The sequence below is a fragment of the Papaver somniferum genome, chromosome 8, assembly GCF_003573695.1.
Source record: "Papaver somniferum cultivar HN1 chromosome 8, ASM357369v1, whole genome shotgun sequence".
Lineage (NCBI taxonomy): Eukaryota > Viridiplantae > Streptophyta > Magnoliopsida > Ranunculales > Papaveraceae > Papaver > Papaver somniferum.
The window spans coordinates 158744418-158759966 of record NC_039365.1 but is presented as its reverse complement, the minus strand read 5'-3'; positions in this window follow the sequence as shown (position 1 = coordinate 158759966).

Here is a 15549-nt window from a genome sequence, read left to right as displayed (position 1 = left end):
AATATTGTTCGAAAAATTCTTTTCAAAATTTACACTACCACTTCAACATAGTGATTTTGGAACAATATGTCATTGATGCGTGTTGTAAGCACAACAAATTAATTAATATTTTTCCACTTAATTAACAAGTAATATAGTGTAGTCAAGTTCGTTCCCACGAGGAGCAAGAGTTTTTAGTTGGTTGTTTTGGTTTTGAAAAGCAAAAGAAAGTAAATAAAGCAATCAAAAATTTAAGTTGAAATCAATAAGAGAGATTAGATCAATGAATCGTTCTTCGTTGCAAAACAATGATTCAAGTTATGTTCTTGTCTACTTTTTAATAGTCATGGATTTTCATCAACCGTAGGTTAACAGGTTCGCTTAGCTCACCCCAAAATTCCTTGTTTCACTGAATAACATGTTCGCTTAGTTATCAGATTCTATTCAAAAGAACCACCTTGAGGTTCGCTTACAAGATGTAATTCTATGAACGCATTAAGATTTGTGAATTTAGGTTTGATACTAGTAGTTCGACTCGGTTCGCTCAGTCCACTTTCTAGCGTTATTTTCACACACAATTGCTCCACGGAATCCCTCTGCAAGGTCTTGTGTTTTCTATTTGTGTAGTAAATTATTCAACAATTACGTATTTCCTAACCACCACTAGCTATAGATTAATTAAAAAATCAATTTAGTTGGCCACCTAAATCATACGTTAAGAACTAGAAATTAATCCCCAATCAATAATAAAATTAGCTCCTTATTGTTTTTAAAGTTCACAATGTAAATATAAGATCGAGTATGTGTAGTCCCATTCTTCAAATTTCGTTGACAATTCTAAATTTATAAATTTCTATCTTTATAATTGAACTTAGTGTAGTTGTTTCTCGACCAGATTATGCATCAAACCTCTTGCTTTCAACAAGAGTTATGCCCTTGGCAAAAAAAAAAAAAAAACTCTCATAGAGTCGTAAAGCTTTGCAGAAAACATTGGTGTTATGCCAAACCCTTCACTGTCGAGCACCTTACAAGAGGCACTAAACACTAAACTAAGTACATCTCAAACCTCGTAATCATAGGTCAGCAAAATGAATCTGGTTCTTAACTTGTTGTTCATCGAAATTTCCATTTCAAAAGCATAAAGTAACTTAATTTTATTTTTTTTGTAAATAAAAGAAAGAAAATGGTGCAGTTTTATTGCTTTAATACAGAAGAAGTAGATGGACTTTGGCACCCAAACCCAACCAACAACCCTAGTGCATAGGTTTTTATGCCGTTTGTTTGGAAGGGAACCATTTCACACGTCACTAGTATTAAAGCTGTATTTATTAATCTAACACTGAATTAAAGTACTAATTAAATTATCCTAGCTATATCCTCCTGTCTTCTTCCTTAGGTAGTTAACTAATCAAAGCTAGTTTTTATTCTCGCCATGATTTTTAAATGCACCCATCTCCTGCATATGTTGTGACAAAAACTATACATGCATATTCTCTCCTTTCATTGATCGAAGTTGTTGTTCTTTTCGCATGAATTTTAAATGCATCATATATCTGCTATCACCTTCATATGCTTTGTTTAAAAACTAGACATATATATGTATATTCTCCTTGATTGATACAAGTTGTTGAATAGATTATTCTTTTGTAGTTTAGGAACAGCTAAAATCTGTATATATATGAATCCGATTCAGGAAAAACACATTATTGAGTTCAGTTTAGATTTAGGTGAGAGTTGGTTAGGAATAATCTAACTGTCTCGTTTTTAACAAGGAATATGATCAAGAATTCTAAACCTACCGTGAATAGTAAATTCCTGTAAAACCCAGGACTAGCGGTGTGTCAATAACTCGTTCATTAAGGACGAGCATTTTTTTTTTGATGGTTTGAAACAGTGGTTTAGGACTATACCCTTAATTTCTTATAAGGAGTTATTCCTGGCAATTACGAGATTCGAAATCTTAATGGAGCATTGAACTCTAACTCAGTTACCCTTACATGACTCGAATCTAAGACCTCTTGATAACCGTCAAGTGTCCGATGAACTTAAGTGTTTGACACTAACAGAAATCTTGTTCAGGATTCAGAGTTCAGCGTACTCCTTGGTGTTCTTATATATTTTTTTCGGAAAATGGGTCATTTGTCCAAATATTTTTAAAACATAGTTCAAATGGACGAGTAAAAATTATTATGAGTGAAATGGACACCAAAAAAATAGTAAGGATGAAACTGGATTCATCCTGACTTAAACTTAAAAAATAGCAAGGATGAAACTGAATGCATCCTGATGTAAATTAAAAATAAGAAAAAGTATTTAAAAATGGATAGGATGAAACTGTTTATATCCTGACTATTTTACATTTTTGTTCATTTAAACATTATCAAAATCTAACTGTCAGTTTCACCCAAAAATTGTTAATTTTGATCTTTTTAATCAATTATGTGTATTTTTTTCTTTCAAATAGACAAAACTTTAAAAACCCAAAAGAGAATTGGAATTTTGAATTTTTGGCTAAAATCTTAGCAACCAGAATCTCCATGAACACACCCACGAACCACCACTGAGAAAAAAGCAGTCTGACACAAAACTTCGTGAATCACAATGGAAAATCCCCGAGTTTTGGCAGTCGTATAACATTTTTATTCTCGTTAAAAGATGTGAGCATTTCATTGTTTAATTACAGATTCCCTAAAAATGAAGTCTTGGACGGTTGGACCAGCAACCGAGAAATGCCTTAAAAATTTAGGAGATTCTCAGGCAAAAAAAAAAAAGTCTTGGACAAGCAGAAAATTTTGTACCTTCACATTTGAGGACTAGCTTTTACGTAGCAACGTACTGTCCTTCGCCGTAGGATACGATCCTGACTACATGAAATTTAAAGGGAGTACGTAGTATTTCTATACGCTTGAATCCTTGATGTATTTAGAAATTCTAACCTTTAGAAATTCTACATTCCTTAATATGAGTGCACACCTCTATACAAGATTGCTACAGGGGTACCAATTTATACTGGGATGTACCGGTTTATCTGGTAAATCCCGTGGTTGTAACATTTCCGAGTAATTTTTTGGTACCCCTACAATAATCATGTACTTATATATGTGTAGTTGTGGGTATATGATTCTCCGGTACAATGATATTATTGTGTCCTTGATAGAAATAGGCGAACGAGAACAAAACCATGCAAATATGGTGAAGAAATAAGAGGGCAGTAGAGTTCAATAATTGAAACATATTCTTTTCTTGGCTTGGAGTAATTGAATATTGTACAAGTCTTAAGAAATTGAGCTAATCTTCTCCTTTTTCCTTGATGGAAATTCTGGTCCACTCTATAGAGTTCTCTCGTTGCATCTAAATTACTTATGCACTTTGTTTTATTGTATAAAAGCCCTTAACCCGTGACGTAACAGCACGGGCCATGATGTTGGTTCATTTTTAATATGTTGTATAATTTGTGTCCCGAATACTTATCAACTCCTTATGATTTAATATGGTTTGTCATAAAAATAGTTGGGATTTTCCTCTCTTTTTTCTTGTTTTTTTCCTTTAATATTTTACCGCCGGAGATTTGCTCAAACGAAAGAAATATAATCTTAACTTCCAGACATTTTTTTATTTAGGTTCACTGCTTATAATGAGATAATGCTCTACATGAACATGGAAGTTTAAATATTTTTTGGAAATATGTCGTCAGCAGCGCTCATCTCAGTGAAATCAACTAATCAATATCGTCAATAAAAGCCTCTTCATGCTCCTATTTCGCTCCAGCTGACTCATCTATCATGGTCATGTTGTCGATCCTCCAAATAGGCAGGGAATAGTATTTTTTGCATCGAACGGATGATACAAACTCTCCAATGTAACATGATTTTCCTGTAATTTTTCAACACCCATTAGATGACAATGTTTAAAATGTGTATACACTACCTTTTCGAAGGGATTGTATATACGCGAACCTCTGCCATTAAATCTTCAACAAAGTATTGTGCCCATCAGTTTGTCTTAACGAAGGCTTTGGTAACTTCAAAAGTCTTGGAAATTTTGTCATTTCTATATGTTCCTACCTTCATTTGGAATACAATCTGGCGACACATTACCTCATAAAGAACCTTGAACACATATTGTACTCCCTGATCCTATTTCAAATTAACAGGTTGTCAATAGATCTTTTACCAATCTACGTTTTGAATATTTATTAAAAAAAAATTATGATATTGTGGATCGTTGCTTTCTAACATTGTAATTTTCAAAATTGGCCTCTTCAAGTCACATGGCTTTCTAAGTTTATATATCCTGTTTGTTTTTAACATTTTAGTTAGCCATATTATGTTTGTTACTAACTTTAAACTTGATATCATCTTCTACTGTGAACTTTATGTGATTTCAGAATCGAAATAGTTATACCTCTTTCATTCGTATCAAATAATCCGTTGTATATCCCAACAATTCTTCTACATCAATTCCTTTCTTTTTCCATTTCCGGACTATCAATAGCCATTATTGTCAAACGCAATCTGTCTAATTTTTGTTGATATTATGTATTTGCAATGTTCATTTTTCTTAAATAAATAGATTGTGGAAAAACTAAAAAAACAATATAAGTATTACATCGGGTCTAAGTTACTATCTCAAAAATACTCCGGACACTGCTTCTGGTGCCTTGTTTCCTCAAATTCCTCGTTGCATTCTAGACAGTACGTGCAACATCAATCATTTGCGAAGTGAGCTATTTGCGCAAGTGTGGTCAATGTATCCCTTACCTGTAATAATAATAACAACACGTCAATTTTTTTCAAGGCGTCCAGTTGTAAATGGTATGAATCTAATAGATTTTAATTGTACCTCAATCTTAGATATCACCTTCTTCTCAGATAAGATAGCAACTGAGGAAGGACAAATCTTGACCACTCTTTACATAGGGCAGAGTTAGCCAAACTATGTTTTTCAATTGTCTTACGTGGAAATTATTATTAATACATATTTTAGTCGGTTCCTATCGAAGACGATTTAATTAGTCCTATAGAAAGTTAATCTTAAATTTTTGACCTTGTTTCTTGACCAAATTATTGAAGTATTCTCAGTCATGTTCTGCTTTGTGTGATCTACCCATCTGTATCTACTATACCTTCTAACCCAGTGAATGAAACCTATACATATTGATCCGTAATTTGATATTGTTGATTTGTAATCAAGAGGTCGCATGATTTGAGAATGTAAAATATAAAAAATATTCTATAAATATCGGAGGAGAAATTTAGATTTATGATTTAGAGTTTTTTATGATGATTTTGATGAACAAACATAATTTTTCAAACAAATATTTTAGAATGCAAATACATTTTCCCGGTCAATAAGGTTTTATATAGGGAATTGAGTGAAAGTTGTTGTCTTTGTAGGTAGTTATCGCGAAACAACTCGACATTGATGGTCTTTCAGGAAAAAGAATGTAATAGTACTTGAGAGAGCGATAATGTTCTCTTACGCGGGTACATCAATTGCCTTTATATAATACGGATACCATTTCGGTGATCCAACAGTCATGATCATATTTTCTTATACGTTCCGGTATCATCCTCGAAATATTTGGTTTTTGTCCTTATCAATCGTGCTAAAAAAAAACCGATTACATCTTTCACAATACAATGTTGCATGTTTTGTGAAGATTTTTTTTTTACTCGGTCAATAAAAATCACTAAAAAGAAAAAAAATATTATTATCCACTACTATTACCAACACCCACCACCGTAAAAAACATCCACCGCCACTATTTCTTCCACCAATAGTAATGTTACCGCCTCCACCATTCACAAACGCCCGCCACCGTTTATACTAACCTTACTTCCACTACCACCTTTAGAATTAATATAGTTTTTAGTAAAATTATTTATTAATAAATTATGTATTTATGTTAGATCATTAAAGGAAATTTAATTAGTCATTATGAACAATCAATGAGATACTAATTAATAAAACATTTAAAAATGGTTAAGTTGAACAAACCCCAGCGATAAATTTATCTTTGCCAAGGACAAATCCTGACCACTCTTTACATAGACAAATCGATAATAAATAATTTCATATGTTCTGATCTTGATTCGTGTCGTTCGTTTAGTTATTACATGCCATGTCAATTGATTGCAAAAATTTTTTAAAAATGGACATGTGTTTTATCGAGTTTATTTTAACATTAGAATGATCAACCACGTTTTATACTTTATAATATAACGTTACATATTTTGTGGCGTTGCGAAATTAGCATAATATGTTTTTGTTCACCAATACCCGCCACCACCATAAAACCATATGAATCCATTTTTTTTATCCACCACCACCTAGTGGCAGAGCCAAGGGTTGACTAACCTGGCTCTAACCCCTTAAATTTTTAATAACTACATAAATTTTTTAGTTTATTTTATAAATAGTACTTTGTCCATATATACTTATGGTTTAGTCCACCAAAGTTTACATGTTTCTTTTAAAAAAAAGAGTAGGCCTCCTCAATGTCAATTTTTGATTCCACCACTTCCACCATCACTGCCGCCCACCCCATGTAGGTTGTTGGACGCAATTCTAATTTTCAATCACAAATGCCATGTATGAGGTTTAGATTGAACAAAATGTCGTCAATTGATTAGTTTTATTATTTTTTTCCGTGTATATATTCTTTTTTGTATTGCAATCAATTTTATTTTAACATTAAAAAATCATGATTTATACGATATAGTACCAAAGATAACAGGGCACCATTTGGGTGATCCAACTACGATCATGAAAATATTTTCTTGTATGATATCATCCCTGAAATATATGGTACCTTCATTTATCAAAAGTGTTAAAAACAACCAACCACATCTTCCACACTACGATGTTATCGATGTTGTAACGACAACACAAAATTAATATTGTCTATCACTACTCACCATCACTCACCGTCACTACTTCTTCCACCACAAACCAGGGGCGGAACCAGGATTTTGAGGAAAAATGGAGAAAAAAATTCTTGGCAAGTTGGATACATGTGAAAAATGGACTTGTATCCCATTTTACGATAAAAGAACAAAAATAAATATAATTGTGCTTGGCTCCGCCCTTAACCACCACTAATCTTTCGGCCTCCACCTCTTCTACTACTCATTGTCGCCAAAAATGTCTATTGATATTATTTATCAAAATTACTTATTAATAGAAATAAATATTATAATTAATTAAGAAAACATTTATAATTAAAAAATGATTATTCATTTATTATGAGCAATTAGTGAAACACTAATTAAAGAATACTTTATAATGAATAGATTATTTATTATGTGCAATTAGTGAAACACTAATTAATAAAGCAACTATGATATTTAAGTTGAACAAACCACCACCGTTGATTTATCTTTTTTATTAATTCCAACCAAGGTGGAACACTGGTTTGAGGTCATTCTTATGACGCAATAGGTCATGTGTTCAAACCTCCCCGTTATAATTTTTGAAAATCCATATCTTGACTTGAGTATTCATTTTTCATTCATAATATTGGAATTAATGCCACGCGTGCGAGTTGTAAGGGGTGGTCAGGAGAACCACAACCCTTGATTTATCTTTGTCTGGACAAATCCTGACCACCACTAACAAAGGCAAACTTAGCCTAGCTTTGTTTTGTTTAATTCCAACCAATGTGGAACACTGGTTAGATTTCACTCTTATGACACAATAGGTCATGTGTTCGAACCTCCCCGTTATAATTTTTGAAAATCCATATCTTGACTTGAGTATTCATTTTTCATTCATAATATTGGAATTAATACCACGCGTGCGAGTTGTAGGGGGTGGTCAGGAGAACCACAACCCTTGATTTATCTTTGTCTGGACAAATTCTTACCACCACTAATAAAGACAAACTTAGCCTAGTTTTATTTTGTACTAATGAACGTATATGAATGGCGAACCAGAATTTCCTGAGGATAATCAATCAACTAGCTAGTGCATAAAAGTGAGTTAATAATGGAGTGGTTGGACATATTAATGGTCTCTCACGGCTTGGGGCAAATAGATTACATATTTTGGATAATGCATGGTTTGATAATACATTTTCAAATTGTAACATTGAAAAGCAAGCACCCTCTCACACATCAAGAAAAGAAAAGCGGGAGGCCAAAAAGCCATTACTATGGTAATCTGGAAGTTACATTTCAAACGTGAGCATACACGAGAGGCTCCAAGGAAGTCATAGTTCCATGTAGGGTGTAGATGCTTGCATCAAAAAAAATGTAGGGTGTAGATGCATAAAAGATAGGACGATTGGAGTGATTGGACACTGAATAAGCTTGGAACACCTTGTGAATTGTGATGTGTTTTTGAAGGTGGAAAACGCAAAACGTGTTTGTTTTCTTTTTTTTTTATTTGTGGTTCTATGGTTAGCTAGCAGCACGCTACATGTACGATGATTCTTTTGGAAAGATATGTGTTTTGATGTAAATATGACTTCGACCAACGGCAAAAACTTATTAGATATGAGTCAAATGACAAGCTTACAGACAAGATAATGCATTTCATGCTTTCCACGAGTAGATAATTTTCTCGAAGGATTGTCCTCAAGGAATAGGGCAACCCCACGTACAATCCGGCGGTATAATGTTTACATATCACCGTAATATTGTTTCAAAGTTGGCGGTGCAATTGAATTTTGAGGAAGGTATCGATACTATGTTTTTGTATGACAACCACTGATTAGAGTAAAGTTTCATTTTAACGAAACTCTTTGTGGGTATTCTCATAAGTTGTTAATGCTATAATTTTCAACCAAAAAGGTGTTGAACGAACACATGCAGAATCATAGAAGAACTTGAAGTACGAAGAATTCAAAAAGTTTGTTGGAGAACCAAGGAAATCAAGCACTGTGGATTTTGAGACGCAACGTTTATTTATTTTGAATCCATATGTAAGTTACTAAAATTGACAAAGGGGGAGATTGTTAGAACAGTGCTCGGTTGAACCCCACAAGTTTCGCTATCTCAAGCTTGTTGTCAATGTTAGATGACTATTTCTTGATTTCTAGTCTATTAAGTCAGGTCTCGGACTAGGTTAGAATTTAGTAGTTGAGTAACATACATCACCTCGAAGACTGAAGATCGACGAAGACATTTGAAGAACTTTTTGTATCAGGTATGTGAAGACTAGACCATTCTATTTACTCGTTATCTTACCATTCTATCTATTGAGACTATGTCGTATGACTTCTAGTAGATTTAAAAAGAAGAAATTATGAGTCAAGCTTGTCTTGTTAAATATCTCAAAATATTACTATAGCATAGATGTTCAAAGGTGCTTAACCATATTAGTTCGAAACAATTTATTGTTTGAGAATTAATTTGTGGATCAATTGAAAATAGCCCATATAATTGATTTAATCATTTGGGAATGTTTCAAACATCATAAGAGAGAGTTTCATGAATTTTTGTTATTTCTATTCAGGGTAGGTTGGCAAATTCGTTTGCAAACCATAGATATCTGATTTCAAAAATACAGGTTCGCCAACCTCAAATTCAGTTAGGAATAGCTCACAAACCCGGTTGAAAAACCGTGGTGAATTGATTTTTTTTATTGTTGGTATGTGGTAGGCTCTTAAAGATGTAGAAAATAAGAGTAAAAGAAAGCCTACTTGTTAAATCGCAAGTGCACGGTGTCGGTTGTAGTTTGTGCAAGAACGGGTCGAATCCACAGGGACTTGTGTGTGTAGTTGAAGTTTCCTAAGCTAAGCAGTGACAGTAAGTGACAGTGGCAGTGACAGTGGCAGTGACAGTTACAATGGCAATGAGCCAAAGGAAGTGAAGTATAGAATGAAGGTACTAGGGTCTTTGAATCTACTTCTTGATCCTAAACTAAGGCAGATCCTAATCAATCATGTTCTTGTTTCATCTCAGGGAAGATAATGGATAATATGCCAACCATTCTCACTAACTCACCCCTAGCATAAACTGTCTTCTTACAGTACAGCCTATCACAGGTTCATTTGATAAATTTAGCTAACTATCATCCCTAACATGATAAAATGGATAATAATTCTAGCCATGTTATCTAATTCACTCCTAGCATGAACTGTCTTCTCACAGTACAACTCATCACAAGTGCATTTGAATGCTTTAGCTAGTAATCATTCTACAACAGTGAACATCATAAGAACATTAAATTGAACAGAAATTTTCTCAACATATGACTAAGGGTTTCATCTACACCCTAGCAAGAGTAATTAGAACATACTAGACATGGTGAACAAATACAATTGAAATTACTGAACTTGAAATTAAACAAGAAGTAACAGTAGAGAGCACTGGCTAGTCCAGGCCTCTAAGGTGGTGCTCTGGCTAATCCAGGCATGAGTTCTAATCCTCCCACACATCCCCTATTTATACATGCAACATCAAAATATCAAAATCCCCAAAAATTAGGGTTTCACCTAAATCGAAATTAAATCATACCAACTCTCTGAAATTTGATTTTGATTTCGACCCATCCCTCTTGTGCGTCTCCTACATCTCCTGTTGCTTTCAATTTGCGTCTTTAGCTTAACCTAGTTTGCCATTTGTACACGCCTAGGGTTTCATAGAGCCATGTAAAAATGGAAAAGTAGACAGCTAAGAGAAGGGGTATGTGATGATGGGTGTAGAGCGGTGTACGTGGTGATTATGGTGGTGGTTGAGGAGTTGGTGGCGGACATGGGTGTAGCAGGTGGAGGAGCAGGTGGTGGAGGTTGCTGTGAAGAAGAAAGGAGAATAGAGGAAATCGAGTGAGAGAAAAGTGTGATCGGTTAGGGTAGATAGGGTTTGGTGTTCCGGTGTTGATCGGACGCATCAGATTTCGATATTCGGCGAGTGATAGGCGTTGGATCGATCCATCTGAAATGCATCCAACGATAAGATGGAACATCGCTTTCAGCAACCGTCGGATGAAGAGATACAACGAAACTAACGGCGTGAGATGGAGTTAGGTGCTGTAGTGTTGGTCAGGAATTTCAGACTTTGATGTACTGGCGATGCTGCGACCGTAGGATGCTGAGATGATCCAATCTGACGGCTAGAAAGGGAAAACGGGTATGGATTTTGGGTGAGGGTTTTGGGCCTTGGGTATGCCAAGCCCATATCTTCTTTAAGAACAATTCTTCCTCTTCAAGCCCACTTCTAGCCTTTTGGTATTGTGCACAACATTCTTCGCGACATCCTTGTGTAATTCCTCCCGGCTTTTCACCGCTTTTCTGCTCTTTTTGCTCCGCTATTCATCCAAACTTTATTTATCACCTAAAAATGCAAAATTAATTAATAAAAATATTTATTCTTGAAAACAAAGAAAATACAGAATATGGGATAAAATGTGGAATTAATGCACAGAAGATGAGTTAAATGCCAAGAAAAATATATAGAAATATGCACTTTTTAGCACTCATCAAATACCCCCAAACCTGAATTTTACTTGTCCTCAAGTAAAACAAAACTAAGGAAATCCTACTTATACCACTGTCGCTGGTCTCTCGAATGCATTTAGCATATGCACTAAGCCTTTTAAACCACTAAGTGTCCCTAGTGGACGAGTGAAGTCTCGTGAAGGTTTGCTTAGAACGTACCTACAAAGTTCTAGGACAAAATATAAGCTCAGATTCCATCAAATGTGACATGTGCAAGTCAGTTTAAGCTCACAGCAAAATGGAGATGTCAATCTAGCTATCAAAGGCACAATCCTAGCACTGATAACAAATAAAGACATGTGATAAGAGTGTAAAGTGTATCTACACATGTGTAAAGAAAGATCGGATGTTATGACTACTAATCACCAAGAGATAGTTTCTCAGGCTAAGAACCAAGGTCGAAATCTAGCTAGTTGTCCGGACTGTACGAGAATTGTGAATGAGTAGGAGGTGTTTCACAATTACTCGCGTTGTACATCAATGGCATACACCCTTCCTTGCTTATTACAATAAAACACAAAATATGACTCTTTACACGACTCTTATTTACATTGACTACTCTCTTTTATTTTTGGAACAAGAGAGAACTATTGTCTTTAACATGACAAAACATAGAATAAATAATTGATTTTTTTTTTATTTTTTTTTTATTTTTTTTGTAAGAAATAACTTTGATCTTTACAACATAGTGACACTTTTGATACATGAACAAAAAGAAAAACATAATTACATGACTCTTAGCAAGAGGTGGCCCTTATCGAATGCATCCGGTCAAATTCTATGGTTGCTTTTCTTAACGTATCCTCCAACTTCTATCCCAGCCAACCAAAGAACAAGCTAGTCAAGTCTCATTCAGTATTCTAAAGTGATTGGCAATCTAACTTCCTATCAAACACCTTGAAGATCGAGGCTATACATGTATTGGTAGATCGTGCGCGTGCAAGTTTCTTATCACATGTGAATTGTGCTAGAATCAGGGTGCCTAAATATCTAGAGTAAGACTCCTAAAATTTACATATTTGCACAAGAGTCAACATTTCAAGGTAAATGAGCTCCATTTTTATGATTTTTTATTTTTTATTTTTTTTTCAATTTTTTAATTTTTTTCAAAAAAATGAGGGAGTTCTGTTTTCAATTATAACATGTTATCAAAGTATCTACTCTATACCCCAAACCTAAACTAAACATTGTCCTCAATGTTTCAAAAGATAAACATGATTATAACACATACCATGAGAACGATGCTAAGTGTAGAAAAAGGAAAGAGATTACCAGATATTGGCGAAAGCAAGTTTTGAACTCCATTATTCAAGGCAAAACCCAACAGTAACTCAACTGAATTCACATTGGGTTAACACAATATATACAAGAAACATATGATTCCACTAAACATTACCTACCGGATTATATACAAACAATTCACTATATACATACAGTCTAAAGAGTTGAGGATCAACCCAAAAGACGAAATGTAGACATTTCAACAGCTTCACACAATAATAATATGATAGGCATGCAAGTGAAGCTGTGAAACAAAATGAGATACCCCCAAACCTGGATGTTTCAACAGATAAAATTTTGGATACAAAATCTCGCAGTTTTGGGGGTTCATCATGCATAAGGTCTAGCTCGAAATGAACTTTGCTAGGGACGGGCAAACATGCTAATTCCAACTGTGGCTCCTCAAAGATATTATACTTAGATGCAAAATAGTCCAAAAGGAATTGGGAAGCACACAGTTCCAAACCTAGGTTAGGAACTCTCAGAAAAGTCGGTTTGACAATATGGGTACAAACCAAATCTAGGTTGGGTGGAACGCCATCAGATTGTGACTTATGTAGGAAGATAGGCACATCATTATTAATCACATCAACATCTCCTAAGTCTTATACAAGTGTCACAACATGCTCACCATGCTCACACAAATCAGAATCATCAACATCATCAGAAGAATTATTCTCATGCATCGGAAAATCAGTGGAAACATCACAACGTGACCCAGGTAGAGAATCAGACACAACAATTATATTTTCATGCATATTAGTGTCAACAGAAGATTATATATTACCTAAGTCATCTTCATAGGACAGATGCACATGCTCAAAATCAGTATCAACATCACATGTATATGGAATACTAGAAGAAACATCATTCATGAAGGTCGAGGCAGAGAAGCCTAATGTATTTGAACCCAAAGGTTCCATAACATTTTCAGTATAGACATGTTCTTCTAACATAACATCATCATCATCATCATCATAGTAATATGCATAGTTGTCCCTATTAGCAGTTGTGGTGTCATTAGTCAACTCATGTTCCTCTAGATTAGGTTCATATTCAATATCATACACATGAGAAGGACTAGACATGCTATTTTCAAAGTTCAATTCATTACCACCTATATCATGTGATAGTGTCTCAGTTTCCCTAATGGATTCCCATTGACGGGTTTTCTCTGCAATCTCAGCTAAAAATTTCCCCGGCAGCGGCGCCAAAAACTTGATAGCTAAGGAATTAAACCTAAAACTATGTTTTAACCTAAACCTGCAAGTATACAGGATCTAAAGTAGTGAGTGAGCAAATAAGGGGAAGTCCACAGGGACAAGGAGGGAGCTGGTGTTGTTTTCTAACTATTTCTAGTGACAGTGACTAAAAGCACTAGGGCATTTGAATCCACCTAATAATCCTAAGCTAAGGCAATACCTATTCAACTTATGTTCTTGTTCCTTTACAGGGAAGGATAAAATGGATAATATTCCAACCATTCTCACTAACTCACCCCTAGCATAAATTGTCTTCTTACAGTACAGCCTATCACAAGTTCATTTGATCAATTTAGCTAACTATCATCCCTAACAGGATAAAATGGATAATAATTCTAGCCATGTTATCTAATTCACTCCTAGCATGAACTGTCTTCTCACAGTACAACTCATCACAAGTGCATTTGAATGCTTTAGCTAGTAATCATCCTACAACAGTGAACATCATAAGAACATTAAATTGAACAGAAATTTTCTCAACATATGACTAAGGGTTTCATCTACACCCTAGCAAGAGTAATTAGAACATACTAGACATGGTGAACAAATACAATTGAAATTACTGAACTTGAAATTAAACAAGAAGTAACAGTAGAGAGCACTGGCTAGTCCAGGCCTCTAAGGTGGTGCTCTGGCTAATCCAGGCATGAGTTCTAATCCTCCCACACATCCCCTTATTTATACATGCAACATCAAAATATCAAAATCCCCAAAAATTAGGGTTTCACCTAAATCGAAATTAAATCATACCAACTCTCTGAAATTTGATTTTGATTTCGACCCATCCCTCTTGTGCGTCTCCTACATCTCCTGTTGCTTTCAATTTGCGTCTTTAGCTTAACCTAGTTTGCCATTTGTACACGCCTAGGGTTTCATAGAGCCGTGTAAAAATGGAAAAGTAGACAGCTAAGAGAAGGGGTATGTGATGATGGGTGTGGAGCGGTGTACGTGGTGATTATGGTGGTGGTTGAGGAGTTGGTGGCGGACATGGGTGTAGCAGGTGGAGGAGCAGGTGGTGGAGGTTGCTGTGAAGAAGAAAGGAGAATAGAGGAAATCGAGTGAGAGAAAAGTGTGATCGGTTAGGGTAGATAGGGTTTGGTGTTCCGGTGTTGATCGGACGCATCAGATTTCGATATTCGGCGAGTGATAGGCGTTGGATCGATCCATCTGAAATGCATCCAACGATAAGATGGAACATCGCTTTCAGCAACCGTCGGATGAAGAGATACAACGAAACTAACGGCGTGAGATGGAGTTAGGTGCTGTAGTGTTGGTCAGGAATTTCAGACTTTGATGTACTGGCGATGCTGCGACCGTAGGATGCTGAGATGATCCAATCTGACGGCTAGAAAGGGAAAACGGGTATGGATTTTGGGTGAGGGTTTTGGGCCTTGGGTATACCAAGCCCATATCTTCTTTAAGAACAATTCTTCCTCTTCAAGCCCACTTCTAGCCTTTTGGTCTTGTGCACAACATTCTTCGCGACTTCCTTGTGTAATTCCTCCCGGCTTTTCACCGCTTTTCTGCTCTTTTTGCTCTGCTATTCATCCAAACTTTATTTATTACCTAAAAATGCAAAATTAA